Here is a 26,003-nt window from a genome sequence, read left to right as displayed (position 1 = left end):
GGAAAAGAAGCCCTCGAAGAATTCCACCATGATTTTAACAATTTCCATCCCACCATCAACCTCAGCCTAGACCAATCCACACAAGCGGTCCATTTCCTAGACACTACTGTGCTAATAAGTGATGGTCACATAAACACCACCCTATATCAGAAACCTACTGACTGCTGTACTTACCTACATGCCTCCAGCTTCCATCCACACCACACAATCCATTGTCTATAGCCAAGCTCTAAGATACAACCGCATTTGCTCCAATCCCTCAGACAGAGACAAACACCTCCAAGATCTCTATCAAGCATTCTTAAAACTACAATACCCACCTGCTGAAGTGAAAAAACAGATTGACAGAGCCAGAAGAGTACCCAGAAGTCACCTACTACAGGACAGGCCGAACAAAGAAAATAACAGAATGCCATTAGCCATCACCTTCAGCCCCCAACTAAAACCTCTCCAGTGCATCATCAAAGATCTACAACCTAACCTGAAAGATGATCCCTCACTCTCCCAGATCTTGGGAGACAGACCAGTCCTCGCTTACGAACAGCCCCCCAACCTGAAACAAATACTCACCAGCAACCACACACCATACAACATAAACACTAACCCAGGAACCTATCCTTGCAGCAAAGCCCGATGCCAACGCTGTCCACATATCTATTCAAGTGACACCAACATAGGACCTAATCACATCAGCCACACCATCAAGGGCTCGTTCACCTGCTCATCTACCAACGTGATATATGCCATCATGTGCCAGCAATGCCCTCTGCCATGTACATTGGCCAAACCAAACAGTCTCTATACAAAAAGTAAATGGACGCAAATTTGACATCAGGAATCATAACATTCAAAAAACAGTGGGAGAACACTTCAACCTCTGTAACCACTCAGTGACAGACTCGAAGGTGGCAATTTTACAACAAAAAAAACTTCAAAAAACAGACTCCAAAGAGAGACTGCTGAACTTGAATTAATATGCAAATTAGATATAATTAACTTATATTTGAACAGAGACTGGGAATGGTTGGGCCATTACACTAATTCAGTGGTCCCCAACCTTTTTCGTCTGGAAGGCGCCGGACGACAAGCCACGGAGGACCATGGTCAACGGACAAGCATCTCCCGAAATGCCGCCAAGAAGCAGCGTTATCAAGAGGTGTTGCCGCCAAAATGCTGCCGAAAATCAGCAGCATTTTAGCGGTGATGCCTCTTGATGATGCTGTTTTTTGGCAGCATTTCAGTGGCAACACCTCTTGATGACGCTGCTTTTCAGTGGCATTTCGGCAGCGACACCTCTTGATGTTGCCACTTTTTGATGGCATTTCGGCGGATGCTTGTCTGCCGGCCAGTACGCGGGTGTAGAAAGATGCCCCGGCGGGCGCCATGGCGCCCGCGGGCACTGTGTTGGAGACCACTGTACTAACTGAATCTATTTCCCCATGTTAAGTATCCTCACACCATCTATGGGTCATCTCGATTATCACTTCAAAAGTTTTTTTTCTCCTGCTGATGATAGCTCATCTCAATTGACTGGCCTCTTATAGCTGGTATGGTTACTTCCACCTTTTCATGTTCTCTGTATGTATAAATATCTTCTTGCTGTATGTTCCAGTCTATGCATCTGATGAATTGGGCTGTAGCCCATGAAAGCTTATGCTCAAATACATTTATTAGTTTCTAAGGTGCCACAAGTACTCCTGTTCTTTTTGCAGATACAGACTAACGTGGCTGCTACTCTGAATGCTGATAACAAGTCCTTTTTGGATTTTCTGCGGCTTGGACCATGAAACTAAACTGATGAGTATCATGTCTGTTAATATATTTGCTTTCTGTGTTTAAGTTCACAATACCATTGCCTATTTAAATTGAAAATCCCAATCTTCTTTCAGCTAGATTGTGACATGGACTACATACTTTCAGGAAATAAGAACCTCTTGACATTCCTGACTGTCTTTGTCCTCACCAGGGCGAGAGGCGCAGGCGAAGATGATGGGAGAGTCAGCTGTTGACTTACCACAGTGAAGACACCGTGGTAAGTAGATCTAAGAATGTAAACTTCAGCTAAGTTATTCACGAAGCTGAAGTTGTGTAACTTAGATTGATTCCGCCCTCAAGTGTAAGGTTCCACCCACTGACTGGCATGGGATATTATAATTAGTCTGCAATGGAACCAGGGGGGAGCAGGAAGGGAATTATACCTCAGATGGTGTCTCTGGATCACAGAGCTTCCCAGGGCTACTATAGGAACAATCTACCCTTTGAATTTCAAAGCAATAATGACAAACTTTCTATATATATTATGTTTTGTAAGCTCTCCAACCTCTTTTGTAATGACTTGCAGTGGGGCGGTCACCCCGCTCTGGTTATGAAGGGGTTAAGAGCAGCCAGCGGAGGCTGGTTGGGTAAACAGCCACAGGTGTGGCCACACCCCATTAGGGTCCAGCTGATCCTGATAAAAAAGGCAGGCTTAGTGAATGAGAGAAGACTCTTGCTCCAGATGAGGAGCAGAGAGGACCAGGCTGCCTGGGAGACCAAGCAGGGTACCTGAGGCAGGGCAGGGCTGGGGAAAGGCAGTCAGAGCTGAGGAGCTCTGGCCTGGTGAGTCTCCAAGCTGAGGCCTTGCTAAAGGCCAGGGGAGGTACTAGGCCTGGAGGGAGGCAGCTGGGGCTGGAAAGGCAGCAGGTCCAAACCCCCTTGCTGAGGATGAGTGGCCACTTCAGACTGCAGTTTTCCCCTGAGGGAAGGGGCTAGATGAGGACTGGCAGTGGGTCACTGAGGAGAGGTGAGCTTAGGGGAGGGGAGACCCAGAATGTGGGGGCACTGCTGTGGGGCAGCACCCCAAGGTCAGGGGCACCGGGGTCCGGGAGGGACGCGGGGCCTGAAGTGCTATAAGTGGTGGAGATCAGGAGGAAGCAGGCACTGGTAAGAAGACCAGGAGGTGCTCCGAGGCTGGAACTGAGCTAATTCCCAGATGACCAGCAGGAGGCGCCACGGTGGTGAGTGCCAGCTGGGCTACGTGACTATAAAATATATCTTCATGATATAACATCCTCTTTATGAAATCTTACATTTTGTGCCTATATTAAGTTGATACTGCTTTTAATCTGTTCTTCTACCAAAAAAACCCTTTAGTTACAATCCCTTATTTTCTTCTGCCACTTATAGTGCTAATTCAGCCAAGAATTTAAGCACATGCTTAATTTTAAGGAACTGTGATTAAAGTTCATTATGTGTGTCACATTGCACTCCATATGATTTTATGAAAATATGCTAATGAGTGTTACTATAATATAACTGGAATATGCTTCATGCAAAAGGACTCTTGTAAGGTATCATTACAAAGTTAATAATCTACTGAGTGTGGTAATCCAATTTGTATAAATGTATCATTCTTGTATCTGAAACTAGAAATATGAAATATAACTCTGAGGTCCTATTGTAATTATGCAAAGTGTGGGCCATTAATGGCGGTTTGGAATCTTGATGCCTCCCATCAACTAAGACAATTAGTTGTAAATGGCTCTGTTTACTTGCAAACTTTCCTGTGAGTCAGGCCAGGAAGAATGAAGGCTTGGGGTCTCCCAGGACATGTGACCATGTCACCTGGTACTGGAATCCATCTTAAACCTGGTGCTTTTCCATTTAGAAGGAGGGGTGGGGACCCAGAGAGACAAAGGAGTCCCGCCTTGTGCCAAAGCTATAATAGGAGGGTGGAACAGAACAAAGGGGCAGCAGTCATGAGAAATCCCCTAGCTACCACCTGAGCTGGAACAAGAACTGTACCAGGGGAAAGGATTGGGCCCAGACTAGAAGGGAATCTAGTCTGTTAAAGAAGCTTATTGGAACATCTCTGAGGGTGAGATTTCATCTGTAATCAGTATTAGGCTTAGACTTGCAAGTTTATTTTGCTTGGTAACTTACTTTGTTCTGTCTGTTATTACTTGGAACCACTTAAATCCTATTTTTTGTATTTAATAAAATCAGTTTTGCTTATTAATTAAACCAGGGTAAGTAATTAATACCTAGGGGATCAAACAGCTGTGCATATCTCTCTATCAATGTTATAGAGGGCGGACAATTTATGAGTTTACCCTGTATAAACTTTATACAAAGTAAAATGGATTTATTTGGGGTTTGGATCCCATTGGGAGCTGGGTTTCTGGGTGCTAGAGACAGGAACACTTCTTAAGCTGTTTTCAGTTAAGTCTGCAGCTTTTGGGGGACCTGGGTCAGACCTGGGTCTGTGTTTGCAGCAGGCTAGTGTGTCTGGCTCAACAAGGCAGGGTTCTGAAGTCTCAAGCTGGCAGAGAAAACGGGCTCAGAGGTAGTCTCAGCACATCAGGTGCCAGTCCCATGGGAAACTCTGTGACCGAACCCGTCACAATGTGCCTATGGGTTTTACTAAATTAGGGCTTATAACATTTTCAGTTAGTTATAGCTGTGAGTAATTCAGAAGAATGTACATTTCAGCAAGAAATGCATTAATTGCCCTTAGTAAATTTTCTGTATGAGCAGAATTTTTCTCTTAAAACTGTGAGTGAACATATGGCTCCTGAAAGCAAAGGGCTAATAAGTTAACCATCCTGTATGTATGAGCTGCTGTGCAAACCTCTCCATAAAATTCTTCTAAAACATATATTAGTGCTAACCTGCAGCATCTCTGCTATTCTAATCCTAGGCCTCTCTCAAGCAGAATATCAGCTCTGCAAGTTATGTGGTCATTTTGTGTTGTGAACAAATGAAGTTATTGTAGGAGGGGAATATCAAATTAATTTTCACTTGCTGTGACCAATGCAGGATTAGGAAGGCAAAATAGATTAAAGTGGCTCAAAAATGGTCTTTAATTCAAGTTCACAAGTTACATAGCTTGAATCATTCTTGAAATTTCTCCTAGCGCCTTGTTTCCTGTTTAATTCTGTTAGCTTCTCTAGTATTTTAAAGCTATGGAACTATTCTCTGAGACTCTCCACAACTGCAAAAATAATTCATTAGCACATTGTGCCCTACTCCCCTGGACAGAAGTAACCATGTATGACAATTACACTGATAGAGCATATAGAATATTAAAAGTACTTTATCACATTAATTTAGTAGCATCCAGAAAACAGAAACAAAAAATCTAAATGGGGAGGGAAATATCTGTGTTTGAAGGGTAAAAGGTCTGAAGCTGTCTCATTCCTTTTGGATAGAGTCATTATTATTCTTAGAAACTCTACAATATCTGTTTATAAGAAAAGATATATATTGTACATCTGGTCTCCACAGGAAACCCTCGTCCTGTAATGACAGAGTCAAATATATTTCAGACTTAGAGCCAGATCCTTAGTTAGTATAAACAGGCATAACTCCACTAGTTTATTTTACAGTCATAAATGCTCTCTAAATAATTTGAAAGAACTAAAGAAAATCCAGATAATATAAAACCTTTGAACTTTAAAAACTAGACTTACATTCCAGTTTCAACAATAGTTGCCTCATAGTGTCAGTGGCATATTTCTCTGGTCTTATGCAGGCTGTTGCATGAGTGACCTTCCCAAAATGGTATGTATCAATACACTGCAGAGGAAATCCAAAATTGTAGACAACCAGCACATTCATGATCCTTTAATTAAAAAAAGAAAAAGGTGTGTGTGAAAGAGAACCCGTGCTTTCCTTCCATCTCATGAAACTCAACCAGTAATCTCATATATTTTTGAATCTCAGGAGATGGCTCAGGTATCTGCTGTCTCTGGTGGTCAGTCAGCATCCATGTTTCAATGGTTAGCCTGGTGTTTCATTGACTTTTTAAATAAATAAAACAGCAAGAATTGGTAATGGGACAAAGCTCTGTGGGGCAGAACTTGTCTTTTTTCTGTGTTTGTACAGTGCCTAGCATAATGGGGTGCTTGGCGCTCATGGGCACTGCAGTAATACACATAATATATAATAATAATTGGAGATATACCAATCTCCTAGAACTGGAAGGGACCTTGAAAGGTCATCTAGTCCAGCCCCCTGCCTTCACTAGCAGGACCAATTTTTGCCCCAGATCCCTAAGTGGCCTCCTCAAGGATTGAACTCACAACCCACGGTTTAACAGGCCAATGCTCAAACCACTGAGCTATCCCTCCCCCCTAATAATTAACAACATATTTTACTGTTTGTTATATTGATGCAAGGCACCCAAGTGCCTGGATGATGAGCACCATATATATATATAATTAATCTGATTTTGTAACCAATTACCAATTCAACATTTCATTGTCCTTGTCCATATTCTCCAGTCAAATAGCACCCTGTACATTGTGATTTAGCCATTATGGAAAGCTGTGGCTCAGAATATGCAGTTTTCTCCAAGTCTTCAGGTTTCCTTTCAGAGTCTTGCCCTCTTAAATCAATGATCTCTCCATTACAGCTAGAATAACAGTGTCTAAACTTTTATGAAGTATTATCTATATAGAAACTAATTTATGATGTGTGCATTACAGAACAAATACAACATAATCCTTGCTCCTAGGAGATTATAATCTCACATTAGATGTGATTCAATGAAAGAAAGAGAGAGAGATTGGCAGTAGTAGGAGAGGAAGAAAAGAGAAAAGGAGGGGGGATGATTAAGAGAGATTTATTACATTCATGTGGTGAAGTTACCACTGTTTTCCCTTTTATGTCTTCCTTCTCTCCTTCATTTACTTTTCCTCTTCTATTATGTTGGGGTGAAGAGGACATTCAAAATACATAAATCAGTGTTTGTGCACTTTATAGAAGCTTTGAATCATTAGGAGGGATTTGAGTAAGGAGGGAACCTGGCATACTGGGGTTACAAGATTGTTCCAAACATGGAAGAAGTTAGGAAGATGTGAAATGAAGAACATGAAGGGAGCATTGGGAATGGCATCACTGGTCTTGAGTAAGAAGGGACAGAATGGTGGGCATGATTAGATGTGAGATTCAAGATACAGGTTGGTGTTATTCAGGGTCTTGAAGGTGCAAGTACAAGTTTGAGTAAAACTTGTGTAGAATTTGTGTCAGATCCAAGGAGTTTACATATCAGGTCATCTTCCTCAAAACTATTACCATATGATAACATAGTCAAAAGAATCAAACTTCCAATTAAAATAGAGCAACTGAAAGCAGCACACTACTGAACTTGGACTCTCAGTTTATTCTGCCATAGACATTTATTCTGCCATAGACATTTGTTCTGTTAATGTGTATCATTTTATGTAACATTTTAAAAATGTTGTCTTTGTCCTTTTTAAAAATAAAAGGTTACACCTCTTTGATAAATGGGTGGGGGAGAAGGGAATGGGTATGATATAAATCTAAAGCTTTTATTGTAAACGGGAAGCAACACTTCATCACTTTGATGACTAGATGTTATATGGTACTGTTCATGCAACAGTTCAGGCAGCATTTGTTTAAAGTCTGATAGATAACTCTTTTTTACTCTCTACTCATAGTTACAATGATGTATTAGGTTTTCCTTGGCACACAAAAAGACTTCAGGAGTCCAGTTATATTTTTTTTTCTAGGACCCTGTCATTTACAAAATAGAGTAAACAAAGGCTGATCTATTATCTCTAGAATAGTCCCTCAATATACATGACTGCATGGTTTTGTGGGATGTGTCTGCTAAAAGTGCATCAGTCCCCAAAAAAGAATTGTCTAGAGTCAAATTGTGCTTGACAGGTGCTGACCCAAGAAGGGGGCAGTGCAGAGTCATACCATCCCAGTAGGAGCACTAGGAGGGTTTACGCTGTGGGAGAAATCATTCCCTGAGCTTCCCAGCATGTGCCCTGGCTGTACTATTCACTAAGGCTATGTCTACACCCGAGACCCACTGTAAGATCTCCCGTGTAGCTGCTCTGTGCTAACGGGAGAGAGCTCTCCCGTCGACAAAATTAAACCACCCCCAATGAGTGGCGATAGCGATGTTGGTGGGAGACGCTATCCTGCTGACATAGTGCTGTGCTGGCAAAACTTATGTCACTTAGGGGAATGTTTTTTCACATGCCTGATTGACATAAGTTTTGCTGACGTAAATGGTAGTTTAGATATGGCCTAAAATGCATTCCGAGCTTGCACCTCCAGTGTACCCAACCTACTCTACAACACTTTGGCCCTCTTTGGGCATCCAGCTGTTTAGAAATAGGGTGGAAACTGTGATACTGGGAGACCAGGTGCCAGCTCATGCTAGGACCCAAAGCCTTAACTGAACAGTGAGAAATGCTCAGCATGAAACCAGTCTGGCTCACCTGTGTGTTAGTATTGTTAGATTTATAAAAATGTGTTTAGACTTTATGAAATGCCTGTAAGTTTCTGCACGCGTCAGTCTCATTTATAATATTGATATCCCATGTTATAATGTAATATTTAAATGTTTGCTCTGAAACTGTAAAAGTGTCTGTTCTGAAACTGGAAACCACCAGTCAGAAGAGAAGCATTACTAAGTGTGAAATACTAGTTTGTCACAAGGGGTGTTATATCCTGCCCAACAACAGAAGGCCCATACACACTAGGCAACCTTTGTGGAATATCATAGATAAAAAGACTCTGTTGATTGCTCCCCCTACACCAATGAAGAGGGGACTTCTCCCATCAACTTGAACTCTGGGGAAAGGGAATAAAAATCCCTGACAAGAAGAAACTGGATCTCTCTATGCTGCTTGCACTTTGGGAGGGCAAGGACAGAGGGACGGTGAAGAAATTTGGCAGCACTTGACCTCCAGAAGAAGAAAGAGGAGCGTCCATATACCAGCAATGGAGATACAGGTGAGCAACCGTTTTCATGTTCTCTTCACAGGTACTAATGTGGAGAGTGGACTAGATGATACATCTGAGGGAAGGGAGCAGAAGGAGACTCCACCAATTGGAAGGCATGAGATGCACTGTCCTAGGCAGGGGTGGCTCCAGGCCCCAGCATGCCAAGCGCGTGCTTGGGGCGGCAAGCCGCGTGGGGCACTATGCCAGCGCCGCGATGGCAGCAGGCAGGCTGCCTCCGGCGGCTTGCCTGCGGAGGATCCGCTGGTCCCGTGGCTTCGGCGGACCTCCCGCAGGCATGCGGGAGGTCCGCCGAAGCCGCAGGACCAGCAGACCTCCACAGGCAAACCGCCGGAGGCAGCCTGCCTGCCGTGCTTGGGGCGGCAAAATCCCTAGAGCCGCCCCTGGTCCTAGGGATGGGGGTTCCACGACCACCACTCCCAAGAGAAGGAGGTGGGTGGTGGTGGTTGGGGACTCCCTCCTCAGGGGGACTGAGTCATCTATCTGCCACCCCGACTGGGAAAACCGAGAGGCCTGCTGCTTGCCAGGAGCTAGAATTCATGATGTGATGGAGAGACTGCTGAGACTCATCAAGCCCTTGGATCGCTACCCCTTCCTGCTTCTCCATGTGGGCACCAATGATACTGCCAAGAATGATCTTGAGCGGATCACTGCAGACTACGTGGCTCTGGGAAGAAGGATAAAGGAGTTTGAGGCGCAAGTGGTGTTCTCGTCCATCCTCCCTGTGCAGGGAAAAGGCCTGGGTAGAGACCGTCGAATTGTGGAGGTCAATGAATGGCTACGCAGGTGGTGTCAGAGAGAAGGCTTTGGATTCTTCAACCAAGGGATGGTGTTCCAAGAAGGCGGAGTGCTAGGCAGAGATGGGCTCCACCTAACGAAGAGAGGGAAGAGCATCTTTGCAAGCAGGCTGGCTAACCTAGTGGGGAGGGCTTTAAACTAGGTTCACTGGGGGAAGGACAGTCAGCCTCACCTACAGGCCAGTCAGCCTCACCTCAGTCCCTGTTAAAATCATGGAGCAGGTCCTCAAGGAATCAATTCTGATGCATTTAGAGGAGAGGAAAGTGATCAGGAACAGTCAGCATGGATTCACCAAGGGAAAGTCATGCCTGACTAACCTAATTGCCTTCTATGAGGAGATAACTGACTCTGTGGATGAGGGAAAAGCAGTGGATGTGTTATTCCTTGACTTTAGCAAAGCTTTTGTTACGGTCTCCCACAGTATTCTTGCCGGCAAGTTAAAGAAGTATGGGCTGGATGAATGGACTATAAGGTGGATAGAAAGCTGACTAGATCATCAGGCTCAACAGGTAGTGATCAATGGATCCATGTCTAGTTGGCAGCCGGTATCAAATGGAGTGCCCCAAGGGTCAGTCCTGGGGCTGGTTTTGTTCAATATCTTCATTAATGATCTGGAGGATGGCGTGGACTGCACTCTCAACAAGTTTGCAGATGACTCTAAAATGGGAGGAGTGTTAGATACGCTAGAGGGTAGGGATAGGATACAGAGGGACCTAGACAAATTAGAGGATTGGGCCAAAAGAAACCTGATGAGGTTCAACAAAGACAAGTGCAGAGTCCTGCACTTAGGACGGAAGAATCCCATTCACTGTTACAGACTGGGGACTGAATGGCTAGGAAGCAGTTCTGCAGAAAAGGACCTAGGGGTTACAGTGGACGAGAAGCTGGATATGAGTCAACAGCGTGCCCTTGTTGCCAAGAAGGCTAACGGCATTTTGGGCTGTATAAGTAGGGGCATTGCCAGCAGATCAAGGGATGTGATCATTCCCCTCTATTTGACATTGGTGAGACCTCATCTGGAGTACTGTGTCCAGTTTTGGGCCCCACACTACAAGAAGGATGTGGAAAAATTGGAAAGAGTCCAGCAGAGGGCAACAAAAATGATTAGGGGGCTGGAGCACACGACTTATGAGGAGAGACTGAGGGAACTGGGATTGTTTAGTCTGCAGAAGAGAGGAATGAGGGGGGATTTGATAACTGCTTTCAACTACCTGAAAGGGGGTTTCAGAGAGGATGGATCTACACTGTTCTCAGTGGTAGCAGATGACAGAACAAGGAGTAATGGTCTCAAGTTGCAGTGGGGGAGGTTTAGGTTGGATATTAGGAAAAACTTTTTCACTAGGAGGGTGGTTAAGCACTGGAATCAGTTACCTAGGGAGGTGATGGAATCTCCTTCCTTAGAGGTTTTTAAGGTCAGGCTTGACAAAGCCCTGGCTGGGATGATTTAGTTGGGGATTGGTCCGGCTTTGAGCAGAGGGTTAGACTAGATGACCTCCTGAGGTCCCTTCCAACCATGATATTTTATGATTCTATGATTTTGAAAAATAAGCAAGGGATACCCAGCTATTTAGTCTGGGTTAGCTCTAAAAATATATATAAAAGCTTGCATATTACAGCAGCTTATATTACATTTTGAAACCCAAGACTGTGGCTCATTTGTGAGTGTACATTTACCTGGTTTAACCTTGTAAATAACTCTCATTTATTTTTCTTAGTTAATAAATCTTTAATTAATTTATTATGGGATTGGCTACAAGTGTTGTCTTTGGTGTACAATGTAAAATACAATTGATATGGGGTACGTGACTGGTCTGTGACTCCATGCTAAGGCTGTTATAATTTCTCAGGAGTTCATACTTGATGCTTGGTTGGTGAAATCTAAGTTCAGAACTCACAACCAGTTTGGGGTTTGTGCCCTGCTTCTTAACAATCTGCTTTGAGGTTGGTACTATGCTCTTGAGCCACTGCATACAGCTTGACAGAAGCAAACCACTATCTCTAAACTCACCCCAAATTCTGTGAAGTTACGTTACAGATCCAAACTCTGGCTTGGCACCAATTCCCTGAAACAACATCACTAAAGAGGTCCCTCTGGTGTGACACAGCCTAATGTTAGCTAGTGGCTACTGAGTACATCTGAGTTACAAATAAGCACCATCTGGGCAGGAGGGAGTGAAGGTCAATTTCAATATTGTGTGAGGTAGCAGTGCTAGATTATGTAATTTAAATTTCTTTTATTCTGCAAAATTTATGCTAATTAACAGTCCCTGCTCTATATGTGATATGGAAAAATGTATTAATAAATAAAGCTTGTATAATTGAGGGCCCAGAAATAGCTTAGGGTTGGTTGTTCATAATGAGGCTTTGTTGCAGAAGAATTCTGCCCCCTTGGCAGTGCCTCAGAACCAGTCCCAGAAAGGGTCCAGTAAGGGTTGGTGCAAAGCAAGAAATCATGACATGAAATCAATGCATTACTTTATCCCTCGCCCCCCTTGATTTTATTGTAAGAGACATACAGGATATGTTTGGTTTTAGAAATGCCCCGCCTCCCAGATTCAAACAATAAATGGCATTTAATGTAATGTAACAAAGGATCACAAACTGTGAGGTTTTTAAAATCGCAATACAGCCCCCCCTTTTTAAGGAATCAGTGTGTAAAGTGAATGAATAAGGATATTGTTTTAATTATCACTCTTAGATCATATACAGATCGTTGGCAGAGTCACACAGACATCAACAGTCTCAACATTTGTCTTTCCTTTCACACGTCAATACAAAATGTTCATACTTCATGAGGTTTCCTGGTCGCAGAGGAGATCATAAACCCCACTTTTCTTTCATTATTTAAATTTACATTCACTGCTTGTATGTGCCCAGCACAGCACCCAGGCATTTGCTGCACATGCAAAAGACATTTGAAAATGAATAACATCTCCTCTGCAGCATGAATCCCAGTAAATGTAATGGAAAGAACAAGAAAGCCAAAGCCTGTTTATTCAGAGGTCTGTATTTCTCAGAATAAAAAGATGTAAAATACTGACAAAACCAGGACCATTCTAGCACTGATGTTCTTTATTTTAAAGGCTGTTCTAAGTCTTAAATTTTACATGAAGAATAAAAAATGTTTTAGTCTTGTATTTATTTTTTCTGAGAGACTTTGGCTAGTACTAGATTGATATTAGTGCTAAAATGAGAAGAGAATTTCAGCCATTCTAACTGAACAAGAGACCCGAATTAGCTGTCAAAATCGTGTGCATGTTTGGTTATGTGTTTTGCTTGCTCTGCTATAATTCACAGAAGTAGGGACTCCATGAAATTCATTCAAAATAAGAAAACATGTATTGTGAATCCATAGATACGAGGTACATCTTAATGTAGCCTTTATGTTATGTGCATTGATTCATGTACTTTTTTGGGGCGGTCTGATTAGAGATTGATGTGTTAGTCTAGATTTTGTACGTTAAAAAAACACTACTCCTGCTCACATTAAAATCAATGGGAGCTTGGCCTTTGACTCCACGGAGACAAGGATGGGCTTTGGGTATGTCTACACTACAGTTTGAGGTGTGATAGCAGCTCAGGTAGCACAGCTAAAGATAGCAGTGTAGATACAGCAGCACAGCCTGCACAAGTACTCTGGGGAATCTGGGACACTTGTGTTGCTGGGACATGCTGAAGCCCATGCTGTCACTTCTTCACTGCTATTTTTAACTATTTTTGGGCTAGCTAGATTAAAGCTAGCTTGGGTGTGCCAGCTTCCCATGTCAGTGTAGACCAGGGTAGACAACCTATGGCACAGGTGCCGAAGGTGGCATGCGAGCTGATTTTCAGTGGCACTCACACTGCCTGGGTCCCGGCCACTGGTCCGGGGGGCTCTGCATTTTAATTTAATTTTAAAGGAAGCTTCTTAAACATTTTAAAAACCTTATTTACTTTACATACAACAATAGTTTAGTTATATATTATAGACTTATAGAAAGAGACCTTCTAAAATTGTTAAAATGTATTACTGGCATGCGAAACATTAAATCAGAGTGAATAAATGAAGACTTGGCACACCACTTCCAAAAGGTTGCCGACCCCTGGTGTAGACATTCCCACCATAGAATTACTTAAGAGAGGTATGTAGGTAGGTAGATATTTGGTCTAGCTGTTAGGACAGTAGCTTGGGACTACCGATTTTTTTTGTGTGTGATCCTGGGCAAGTCACTTAGTCTCTCTTTGTTTCAATTCCCCATCTGTAAAATGGAGATAACAGTACTTCCATACCTCATGGGGTTGTTGTGAGGATAAAACATTCAAGATTGTAAGGTGCTCATATATTATATGTCAGGTTGTGTACTCACCACCTTTAGTGCCCCCTTGGTGCCATGGTGCAAGAGGGCCCCATCTCCAGAACCTCCGGCTGGCCATCTGCTCTCACCAGGTCTCACCAAGTCTTCTCTGGCTTGGCCCTATGGCCAAGTCACTGAGGATATGTCTACATAGCAAAGAAAAACCTGTGGCTGGTCCGTGCCAGCCAACTCGGGCTCAAGGTCCTCAGGCTGCAGGGCTGTTTCATTGCTATGTAGACTTCCAGGCTCAGGCTGGAGCCCAGGCTCTAGTACCATGTGAGGTGGCATGGTCCCAGAGCATGGGGTAATAGTGTTGCAACAAAAAGGAACAAAAATCTCTTCGATTCTGAGCAGAATAGAAATCTTCTGCATGCTCTTCACCCCACTCTCAGGCTCTGCAGACTGTCATAGAGGGCTGTCTCCCAGGGTCTTCTCCCTGGAGGCCCAGCCCTTTCTGGACCACTGACTGTCAGGTCTTCTTCTCTGGAACCTCTCTTCTTCCAAGCTTGCTTTAGAAGTCTCCTTCTCAGTTGCCCTCTCTTTTCAGGGGCAGTCTCAGGGGACAAGCTCTGTCCTACAAGCCACTCTGTTGTTTCTTTCCCCTTTAGTTGGGGCCTCTTCCATAACAGTTTTCCTAGCCTTGCCTTCTTTCGGGGCTTAACTCATTTTTCAAAGCCCTCACCCAGTCCTGCCCTTCCCTGTTATCCAGTGCCTAGGGGCGTTTCCTTCCCCTGCAGCCCAGATTTTCTTCCCAGACTTCTCCTAGACTGGCTAGGATCCCAGGTTTTCCTTTCTGCCCCCCCTTGGCTTCCTCCTCACTATCTCTCTGTTCCCAGACAGTGACTGCAAACTCTGTCCCTGCAGCACCTTTCTGCACTAAACTTCCTCTTGTTATACAAATCAGCCTGCTCCTGCAAAGCTAAGCTTCACGATCAGTTAAGCCTGGCTCCCCATCCTAGTATGTTAAATGGCATCTCAGGACCACTTTAGCCCACTCAGGACTTGCGTGGGTTACACCCCACGTAACACTATGGTAATAGTGACCATATACGTACCTATGATAGATAACCGTCATGGTACTTAAACCTCAATGGTTGAATTTGAAAAAGTTTGGTTTGGATAAACAGTTAAATCTGAACTCTTGAGCAGTGCTTCTTCCAATTATTTAAAAAATTAGGCTGAATAGCTGACAGTTAGGATAGTTCCTATTTCTAATCGTCCCATAAATACTTTGAGAATAGCTTACCTCACTGCATTTTAGCACTTCCATTTCCTAGCCTGGCTGGAATACAGAAGGGCAGAGACACAGAAAAATGAACCATGATGGGGGAAAAAGGAACCAAATGTCAAAAAATTTTATTTGAGGGTTTGCTTTAAGTTGGGGCAAATGTTTAAGAATGGGAGGAAGTTTCATTGTATGTTATATTGTGCTTAGTCATGACATGGTCACATAGGGGATCAAGTACTGCTTCACTTTGTAACTTTGATAGGACAGCCTGAATCTTTGCTCTGGGTGTGAGTACGAGAACAAGAGCTGTGTGCCCAAAACTTCTCCCCATATCCCTGAGCAGGGGGTGGGGGAATGGACAGTGAGTGGGTAGAACTGGAGCCGTGGCTGGGTGTGAGACAGGAGCAGCATATGTACCTCAAGAAAGGTGAAGCATAATACTTCTCCTCCTTCCCAGTATAATGGGGAGATTTGGGAAGCACAGTGCTTTCCTGAAGAACAATGGTTCCCAGAGATCATCCTGGTGTGGCACAGCTATGTTCTGCCTCTTATCCAAGGCTGTGATTAAATCCCACAATCTAATCACATATGAAGAGACAGCATAGTCCAGTGGAGATGGCAATGGATTGGGAGTCTGGAGACTCCATTCTACTCCTTTCTGCACCATTGATTTGCTGTGGAAACGTGGACAAGTGACATCCCCCTCAGTTTCTCCACTTGTAAGATGAAGCACCTGGAGATATCTGTGTGTAAGCAGCAAAGATTACTTTATTTTATATAAGTTCTGCCAAGACTAAGACTGGAATCAACAAAAGCAGAGGTTTCACCCCATCTTTCAAGCTTCCATGATTACCATGCCAGCCTTTCATAGTTTTCTGTTACATCTGTTAATACAGTATAGATAAATCTTCTGTAAAAGGAGCCTTTGTCCTGGTAAATCTGATAAAAATTTGTAGAAAGAGGCTATCTGGATTTTCTGAGGCACGGTACCATGAACCCTTGGAGATAAATCCCTCAAAATTATGGTTTGGTATGAAAAGTTCAGTCATCCGTTTGAAAGAAAAGGCAATATAAATAGAGTACAGAGTGTCAGTCTTGACTGAATCCTTCTGGCTTGCATTGGTTTATTTCACTTTTTAATCATCATCTAAAGATAGTTTTCTAAGATATTCAGTACCCTAAAGGAACAAATCAGGAGAAACCTGCAATACAAAGATTAATATAAAGTGCATTTTACCTGACACTGAATTTCAATCTGAATTGAGTGTTTATGGCCAAATTATAAACCTCTGAAAATAAGGTTGATGGTGGAAGTATCAGCACAGCCCTAAAGCAAATGTGCCTCTAAAATGAGTTCTGCAAAGATATTCATTTCATACAATCCCATATGATTGTGTATTTGTAACAGTAAAGAGTTACTTATTTTCAGCATAACCACCACGTAATCATAGAAATAGAACTATATGAGAGTGTTTTGTTTTTGTAAAGAGAGAGAATTACAAATCCTGTCTATCAAAGATGCTGCATAATTCATTTAATGGTAATACTGTGATGTATTTAGTTCCTTTCCTTAGTGCCTAAGCATTTGGGAAAACTGGGCAGCCTTGGCTGATTCCAGATTTTCTTTTTCTTCCTTAGAGACCAATCCTCATTTTGTTTGGGATGAGAATGTGCAATCAAAATGTTAAAAAAACTCACCCAATCCTCATTTCCCCAACTCTTCCACCATTAATATGGTCATCAGAATCTAACCTACCCATTGATTTATGAATTTAGAGAAAATAGACATGGATTTTTTCACAAAACAAAATCATCCATATTGAATAAGATTTCATAGAATAATAGGAAAATGGTATGTTCTGTTTTCCAGTGATTTAATGATTAACTTTGAAGTTTATGGATAGACTTTTTTAGTAAAGTAATTAAAAAGAAAACTTGCCTAAAGAAGATGGTTTTTATGGCACTGAAATAAGATTTCCTTAGTCTAAAATATTGTAATATATGCATGCAACATTGAGTCTCCCAACCATACTGTGAGATCCACTAGTTAACACTGAAGACTGGGGGTTGAGATTCAACTTTTTGTATCTCCCCTTCAGTCTTACATGTTATATGATCTGTCTATATGGGTGACCTTGAGTAACCAATTGTCCACACAGGTGAGGGATTTTGAAAGATTACAGAGCTAAAAAAATATGAATCATGTGCAGTAACAGAAAGAGCAATGGCCTGGAAAAAGATTTTTTTTTTAATAGTATCAAGCCATAGGCTATTTCACAGGGGCGGGCAAACTTTTTGGCTTGAGGACCACATCAGGTTTTGGAAATTGTATGGAGGGCCGGTTAGGGGAGGCTGTGCCTCCCCAGACAGCCAGGCGTGGCCTGGCCCCAGCCTCCTATCCAACCCCATGAACTCCCCTGCCCTCTATCCAACCCCCCCGCTCCCTGCCCCCTTACCGCAGTGCCTGGAGCACTGGTGGCTGGTGGTGCGTCAGCCACACTGCCTGGCTGGAGCCAGCCAAGCCACCGCTCAGCACAGAGCACTGGGTCAGGCTGGGCTCTGCAGCTGCACTGCCCCAGAAGCTCGCAGCCCCACTGCCCAGAGCATTGTGCTGTCAGCGCAGTGAGCTGAGGCTGCAGGGAAGGGCGAACAGCAGGGGAGAGGCCGGGGGCTAACCTCCCAGGCCAGGAGCTCAGGGGCTGGGCAGGAGTGTCCCGCGGGCCAGATGTGGCCTGCAGGCCGTAGTTTGCCTACCTCTGTGTTAGCACCTAAATGCAAGGTCTCATTTTCTTCAGGCTCATATCTTACGGAGTCATTTTACACTTAATTCAGAATGTATGTAAAATATGTTAAGCTCTGATTGGTAGTGTGATGGGGTGAACAGACCCCACACTGATGAAGGTGCCACACAGGCATTGGGAGGAGGGCTAGCCTCACCCCTCTAGTCATGTCAGTCATATATTGTAGGGAGGATGACTTTAAAAGGGAGGAAACTGCAGTCACTTGGGGAAGGCGTGTTTGAAGCAGGAGACTGCTGTAAGGCATTCTGGAGACACAGAGGGAATTTCCAGCCAGGAGAGCTTCACCCTGACTCTACAGAGATAGCTGTGAACTCCCAGGGTAAACCAGAGAGACCTAAAAAGGCCGGCAAGGGGTCTCTGCAAGTTGTAAAGAGCTGGGGCCTGTGCTGGAGACACCCAGTGCCAGTAACTGATGTGGTCCGATTCCCCCATCTAGGTGAGGAACCTCAGGGGGCTCTTTTACAGGTAGCATTTTATGTTCCCTTTGTACAGGTATAAATGACTGCATGAAGCAAAGGCACTGGAAAATCAGGTTCTTGAGGCCTGATCTAAAGCTCACTGAAATCAGTGGGAGTCTTTCTGTTTCTTCCAATGGGTATTGGGTCACACATTCAGCACACAAGCAATATCACCCAGTAAAATAGAAATAGAAAGGAGGGCTGTGATGCAAGGATACATGAGCAACTCATAAGTAAGAAATCAAATGCTCTCAGTCTACCAAGTGGGAAAACTTTGCCTAATAAAGGAGACTCTGAACTTAATCTCAGTTTAGACTGCATTGTGAGCATGGCTTAGGAGGTAAGGAGAAATTTGCCCCTTGCCAATGGAAGGTCCAAACTAGGATTCTTATTGTAAAGCCTAAGAGAATTTTGCATGCCCCCCTCAGGAGGGGGAAAAAGTTATTCTTTAATGTTTGATAATTAAATCTGTAGTGGACATTAAAATTGAAGCATATATTATTTTGTACTACCTACTGTGTATAGCCTACTTTGCAATAAGGGCAGATTTGGCCAGCTTCCATACTTAATATTTAAACTTGAGCACCAGCTGCCCTTTCTGTGAACAAATGGCTGAAAGCTGATGGGCTTTTAAAGAGCTTTTCTCCTATGTTCACAACTCTGGCAAATAGTTTTTCACTGCAGTCTTACTTAGATTTATTCTTGCAGTTTATGCAGATAAGGGGTCTGGATTCTGATTTCTCTTACAACACGTTTACATGATGTAATTTCATTGACTCTGGTGGAGTTACAATGATGTATTTGAAACCAGAATCCAGGTCAAGGTTTTTCAGTGTGCAAAATGGATTATTTGTTAACTATATCAATGGTGCAGTAATAACCATTGAACCATGATACACTGTTGTTGTAACACACAGCTTCGTTCTATCTCTTAGACTAAACAGATGACATCAGTGGAAAAAAATAAGAGGAAGGCTAGGGGATTCTCAGTGACCTACAGAGCCTTTCATCTATAGATCGGTTGTGGAATAACAGTGAGCAAAAGTCATTATGAAGTGATAGTTGATGACTGTGAAACCTGTTGGCTGTTCATTCTCCATTACCAATTGGCAACTTTCCTCATCACAAAACCAAGCATTGCTACAACTGGTATTAGTTGGCACCCTGGCCAAGTCTCAGTAGGGAAGCAGAAATGGAAATGAAGTCTGAACTACACTATCAAACCTACAGACGGCTTCATCTCTTAGATTAGGTTATGACATATAAGCTTGGTTTGGGTTATATTTAGCAGAAAGTTTAAAAAAATTAAAATTCCTGGGAGCTGAAGATTAACTTCAACCCAACAGTAATGTACTGAGAAACTTGTCCTGCAATACTGTTCATTAATGACAGTTAACATATTTTATTTGTAAATGAAGCATATACGTATCTATGCTGTAATGTTTGTATGTAGGAAAAAATATCTTGAACATTTTCTGACTGAGACCCAAAATCTAGTCACAATTCCTGTACTACTATGACTATTAATGAACAAATAAGTAGTATTTTATTTGCCCATACAAAAATGTCACCCACTCTGTGAGTGAATGGGCAAGTAGGGATTCTCAAAAGCTGAGTAATTGGATTAAAAATATGGACCCTGGTTCTGATCTCACACCATTTATACAGTAGTGTAAATTCATGGGATTCATTTGCGTTATTCCCTTTTTATACCAGTGTAAGTGAGAGGAGAATCCAGGCTTGACAGAGCTAGATTACGGGTAATAATTGTAATCAAGTTATATTACTTTTTGCATTTATCCTGTTGCTTCCCACCTGTAAGGGCAGGTGGGAGGTGGGGAGGGGAAGGGAATAAAAATAAATATATCTATTTTAATTTCTGTGAGACTGACTTGTAGAGTGAGTTATCTATGAGTCATATCTGCCTGTTCTCTGCATGGTGCGGTGTGGTGTAACAAAATGTAAAATATTGCACAGACTATGGTGGCTGGGGATGTTATTGGGGAAGAAATTATGGGGAGGAAAAATTTCCCACTAAATCTCCATCTGGGATTTTTTGTACTGCAAGATATATAATATAGCACATTACTCTCATTTCCCCATCAGTCCTGTACCCTACCTAACCATCTCTTTTCCTTATGTATTTACATTTCCTTTGATCCTTTAGTTGAAACATAAACATCCCAGTGTTAGAGCAATAGTATAGTTAGTCTATAATTTTGGATTATTTAAACTAGATCTGTAGACTGAGCCCTTCCTTTGTATTTTATTGAAAGAGAGAGTAGATTAACCTTCTTCCAAAAGTGTGTTAGAAAAACATTTGATAAAGTTGTCAAAGGCAGCACACTGCAGTTTATGAATCTGGAGATTCTTTGAACTGTTATAGTGTAGATGACATTTTCAAGGTCATGCTGCCGATAAGGTGTTATGTTTTCCATACACTTGTCTGATCCTGATGTTTACAGAGTTTCAAAAGTACACATTAATTAAAAAAAAAAAGCAAGCTAATCCCTTCCTCATAATCACCCCCTACCCCCAAATGCCTGTTTCAAGACAATGGTAATGAAAGATGGGGATTTTGTATTTTGATGCTGAACCCCCATGGTATTCCTTTGAACTGTTGAGACACTGCTGCTTACTCTGTCTGTCTTGTTGCTACTAGGTTAGCACAAACCTTGTTCCATGTAACCGCATGTTCAAAGCAAAGCATAAAATTGTGTAGTTCTAAAAGACTCATTAATTTTCTTTGTACTCAAATGCAGCAACATTAAAAATTGTAATATGCAGATTTCAAATGCAAACTCATTCCAGTTTTACTGCTGTTTACTTCAAAGAGGTCCTGGAAAGGATGTGCATGAGAATTACATTCTTGTGTTGAAAAATTAATACATCACTGACCCATTTTCTGGTTTCTCTGCTTTATGAATTTTTTACAATTTTTCTATTTGTAAGACAGACATAGTTGCTAGAACTAGGGGTGCTGGGAGTGCTGCTGCACCCACAGGCTTGAAGTGATTTACATTATATAAAGGGTTTTCAGTTTGGTTCAATAGCTCTCAGCACCCCCACTATAAAAATTGTTCCAGCACCCCACAGATACAGTGGAACAGTAATGTAGAAGACCAGATGGGTGAATGGCGTAGCTGACTGAACGTCCTCAAGCTGGTACAAGGAGATGCACATTACTCCGTATCATGTCAGTTAGAGTTAACTGAAAATAATACTACTTACAATAAGTACCTCAGCTGTCCCCACACTGTGGTAGACTGAGACCCACAAAGCATGGCTGTATTGTGTGTGTGTGTGTGTGTGTGTGTAAAGGGTACAGACAACTCTGTGTGCTGTCCTGTCCCCATGCCTCATAACTATACTGTTTTCCCCATCCTACCAGGCTAACCATACCACAGATAATGGGTAGGGAGGGGGGTTAGTACCAGGATTCGCACCTGTTATTTACTAAGAACATCTAAACATTTAATCAGGCAGAGCATTATGTGAAGTAATTATTTGACTGTTCTATTATAACCTTCTACTGGGTTAAATAAATATTCTACCAAATACAGAACAAACTATGAAGAATTCTGCTTCACTGAGTTATTTCTAAGTGGGAATGTTTAATGTTTGCTTGTAAAACTCGTCAGTCATGTTTGGAAAGGTGTTTTTGATCTATTGAAATTGATTAGATTATTTTGACAGCTTTACCTTTACTTGGAGATTCCTGCAGTTGCTTTTCTGCAGCAATCAATCTCTACTATGAAAGATAGAAAAAAATACAGCATGCCAATAAGAATTTGAACAACAATGAAACATACTGTGTTAGCCTGCTAGACTCTCCACAGTCAATGCCATCTGAAGAGATGCTTGCTTCACCGCGAAATCAGTAGCTCTGAATATGTGACCTCTAGCTGATTTAGAAGGCTAAAAACTACAATGAAATTAAGAAAGCCAAAACATTAACATTGTCAATATTTCTACACCCTCCACTTTAACATCAGGATTCATGGAGAAATTATCAGTGTAATTTCCAAATTAACAAAGGAATTGCAGATATGTACAGTACCATATAAATATACTTGAACAGAATAAAAACATACATAGTCATCTATGTGTTTTCATTCAGTGATATTACAGAGTGAAGCCATGGAGTATGCAGAAATTGTAAATAATTCATTACAAATGCCTCTCACACCAACATAGATGACCAGAAACCAAAACCCAAACAGCTGTACTGATTTGCTATGGGGTACATATGGCAGATATTCATTGTGTCAAATGGGACCCCTTTGTTGGATGGATAGGTCCCAATCTTGAGCTGTAGTTGAAGAGAATTTGCCACAGCTCAGGACTGAGATGTGCTAGTTTTATATTAGAGCAGTGTAAAGGTGGCTCTAAATTTTGCTGACTGCCAACTGTTTCCAGAGGCCTGCAACTGGGTATTGCTGTGCCACAACAATGCCCTGGCTGATTTCCCGCCTTCCCCCCAGCTATGCTACTGCATCAGAATCTTGGGTAGGGGATTGTATAGGAGCCATTACAGCAGCCTGGTTTTTCAGTTTGTTCCACAATCATGAAAACCTTTAATAGCAAGAGCAGGTACATTTCACCATCTTCTAGTTGAGTGATGTTCTTGTTCTCTAAGTGATCAACAGCCTCTCTGATCAGAGCACAGTGATTTTTGTTTTCCTCCTAATACAGGCCCCAGTTGTTTGACTGCTTTGTGCGCATATTGTGCTTTAAATGGACAGTCATTTGTCCATATCTTTAAGGTTTTCTGTTCCTTGTCCATTATTCTTCCATTGTCAGAGTCTGTGTAAAACAAGTGACTACCTCCCAAATCACCCATAAAAGGAATGATCTTAGAACCCTTACATTGGTTGCACCCTGTATGGAAGGTACAATTGGTGGGCATATACGTAGGTTGTATGTATTCTGGGAGGTTTCATCACATGACACAATGCCTTAAGGACTTAGCTATTTCAAAACTCAGTTTTCTATGGAGCAAGCAGTTTGTCTGCAGTTTACCTCCAGTGGAAAACAAGGAGTAATGTGTATCTCTTTCATGTGCATGCAAAGTTCAAACATGTTACAAAATAAACAATATTGAAAAATCACCAGTTTTAAAAATAAGGTCCACATTATTACAAGTGTGATGGGGTTCAAGCTGTGTGTGTGTGTGTGTGTGTGTGTGTATTTTGTTTTAAAAATAACTAAAAGACAATAGTATACTGACGCCAAAAGACTGATGCTGCAAAAATGCATTATTTAGACTTAAAGTAAATGGTATAGTATTTATTTTATGGAAGTTGGATTTCCTGTAGTTGCCTTTGCTCCAGTTTCTTTCTTAAACCAGTAGATAAGTTGGCTGTTTGCTGCTTTCAGCAACTCGGCAGACTTTTTGATATTCATAAGAGTCAGCGCAAGACATGAGTTTCAGCTGCACTGGTAACTCTGCTTTCACAACACTTTCACTTATTTTTTTTTCTTTCTTTGCTCTGAAGCTGAGTCATTAAGCTGAAAACCCTTTCACAGTATACGTTTGATATTGAAATTCCAAGTGTGAAAGATATGAGTGTGAAAATGTCTGTTTTCACTATGTTATATGTTTGAAAACTTCCATCCATCTTTGATTAAAATTTTTGCTTCTTTGAAATTTTCTTCTTCTTTGCTTAAAATGCATTAGCCATAATATAGCTTGTCAAAATCAATCTCAAGGTGAAGAACTTCAGCAAACTTCTCAATATCAATCCATTGTCTAGTAAGAGCACTGACATTTGTTTGAAAACATTTCTCAAGGTGTGTGATGCAGCTTGACAATGCCTTATCTGCTTCAGTGGCAGAGCTAGGTTTTGCAGAGGTTGAGGATGCAGAGAAGGGGTTAATAGTGGTGCCACCTTGAGTTATACCTATTGGCTTGCTGATTCCACACACATTTATCATGCCTCTGTGTTGTGACCACCAAACTAGCGCTGTATTGCAAGTTGACCAAGTATAGGAAGACAAATTAGCATGGTATGGGATACAATAACACTTATGTATAGTGTGTATGGTGGCTTTTTAGTGGACAAAGTGGGGAATATATCAGGGAGGGCAAATGAAGATGCATGAGTTTCAGGCTGATTTTCCTTCAATGTTTTCTCCTTCCAAATGTCTGTTAACTTTTCATATTCAAACTAGACTTATTTGAAACTAAAGATCCAACAGAAAATCCGGCCCTCGCAACCTGGATTGAACTGTGGTGCTGAGTATAAAGGTGTATGGGACCTAAATGATTCCTGTCTCTATAGGGTGTCCTTTTTGCTGTGTTTGTGCTGTTTGAAAGAAGTGACCCCCTGCAGTTTCCTGACCCACCAAAGTCCTTTCCCTTTTTGGTGTAACAGAGTGGCAACTAGAGCAGTGTGCTCTTCCATCAACAGGCTTCCCTGGAAGGACCCCCACTGGGTGTGCCATACCAGAAGCCAGCAGCCCTGCCCAGCCCTGCATTAGGGATTTACCTAATTTACCTAATTTACCAAAAGAACTGTGTGATTCATCTACACCCCACTCCACACACACATTTGGGCTTTGCCCTTAATGCTGAGCATCAATCCAAAGGGCATCCTAGAGTGCATTAGGAGCAAGGCAGAGGAGCGGGGTCCCTGACTTGAAGCTGGGGGAAGGCAAGCAATACATGGGTAGAACAGTGTGTTGGGGGGATAATATGGGGACTGGAGTCTGCACACAGGGTGGGGAATGGGTGTCAGGGACCCTGGGGAGACCAGACATAGGCGCCAGAGGAGGTGGGTGGGCTAGGAAAACAGAGCAGATCATGGTGCAGCTAGAGTGTGGAGATGAGACAGGATGCTAGAGAAGGGGGATGATGGTACAGTGGGGCAGGACCCAGGGTAGCAGATGGTCTAGGACACAGGGAGGCAATGCGGGTAGGAAGAGTAGGGCAGGGGGTTAGGATACAGGGAAAATGGGCCTGTGGCAGCTGTGGGGAGGGGGAGGGGGGAAAACTAGGCTCCAGCAGCATAGAGCAGCAGGAGGTCTATGGCAGGGAGAAGATGGGGACCGGCAGGCCACTTGGTCACTGCTCAGACCCCTCATCCTTAGTCTTCTCCATGGTCTGTGCTGAGGCCTCTGTACCTGTGTTAATGATCAAAGCACATTAAGGAACAGTTAATGCAACTCAGGGTGCACACTGACAATCTGTTCCGGGACAGGCTAGTATGGAGTAGATGATACCCCAGCTTGCCATGAATCTGTCACCAAGGACAGCTGTGCCAACCCCAGGCAGCTGCCTACCTAACCTATGCCTATATAGCATCCTCTGACTGCATAATATTCACCGAAAAGCTGCTGGGGGTGAAGGTGAAGGCTAGGGGAGGGTAGTCCCCATGCCTTTATTAGCTCAAACACGGATCTGTTTCTTCCTCAATTTTTCTCCTACTCCATTGAGAGACATTGTACAAAATAGCCTGAGCTGATCACCCATACAACTTGTCCTTTTTCATTTTCTGTAATTTAGAATAAAGAGCTTCTATGACAGTCTAGTTCTGTACAGTTGGCATTGTTACATTTTACAGTTTGAGTGCATGATAAAAATTTTTTTGAGTGATTGATAAAATGCTTCCATCAGGAT

The 26,003-nt window shown here is 42.5% G+C and overlaps 1 long non-coding RNA gene across 1 annotated transcript in view; it reads left to right on the top strand.

Annotated features, from left to right (window-relative positions):
* The window catches only part of LOC123373167, a 106,696-nt gene that overhangs the window by 5,363 nt on the left and 75,330 nt on the right, over positions 1–26,003 (top strand). The window contains exon 2 of the long non-coding RNA XR_006580594.1: positions 1,967–2,032. This is a non-coding gene — a long non-coding RNA (uncharacterized LOC123373167). The remainder of the gene's footprint in view (positions 1–1,966; positions 2,033–26,003) is intronic.

This window comes from Mauremys mutica, chromosome 6 (genome assembly GCF_020497125.1).
Source record: "Mauremys mutica isolate MM-2020 ecotype Southern chromosome 6, ASM2049712v1, whole genome shotgun sequence".
Classification (NCBI taxonomy): domain Eukaryota; kingdom Metazoa; phylum Chordata; order Testudines; family Geoemydidae; genus Mauremys; species Mauremys mutica.
Note: the sequence above shows the minus strand (reverse complement) of the source record. Positions and strands in the feature narration are given on the sequence as shown.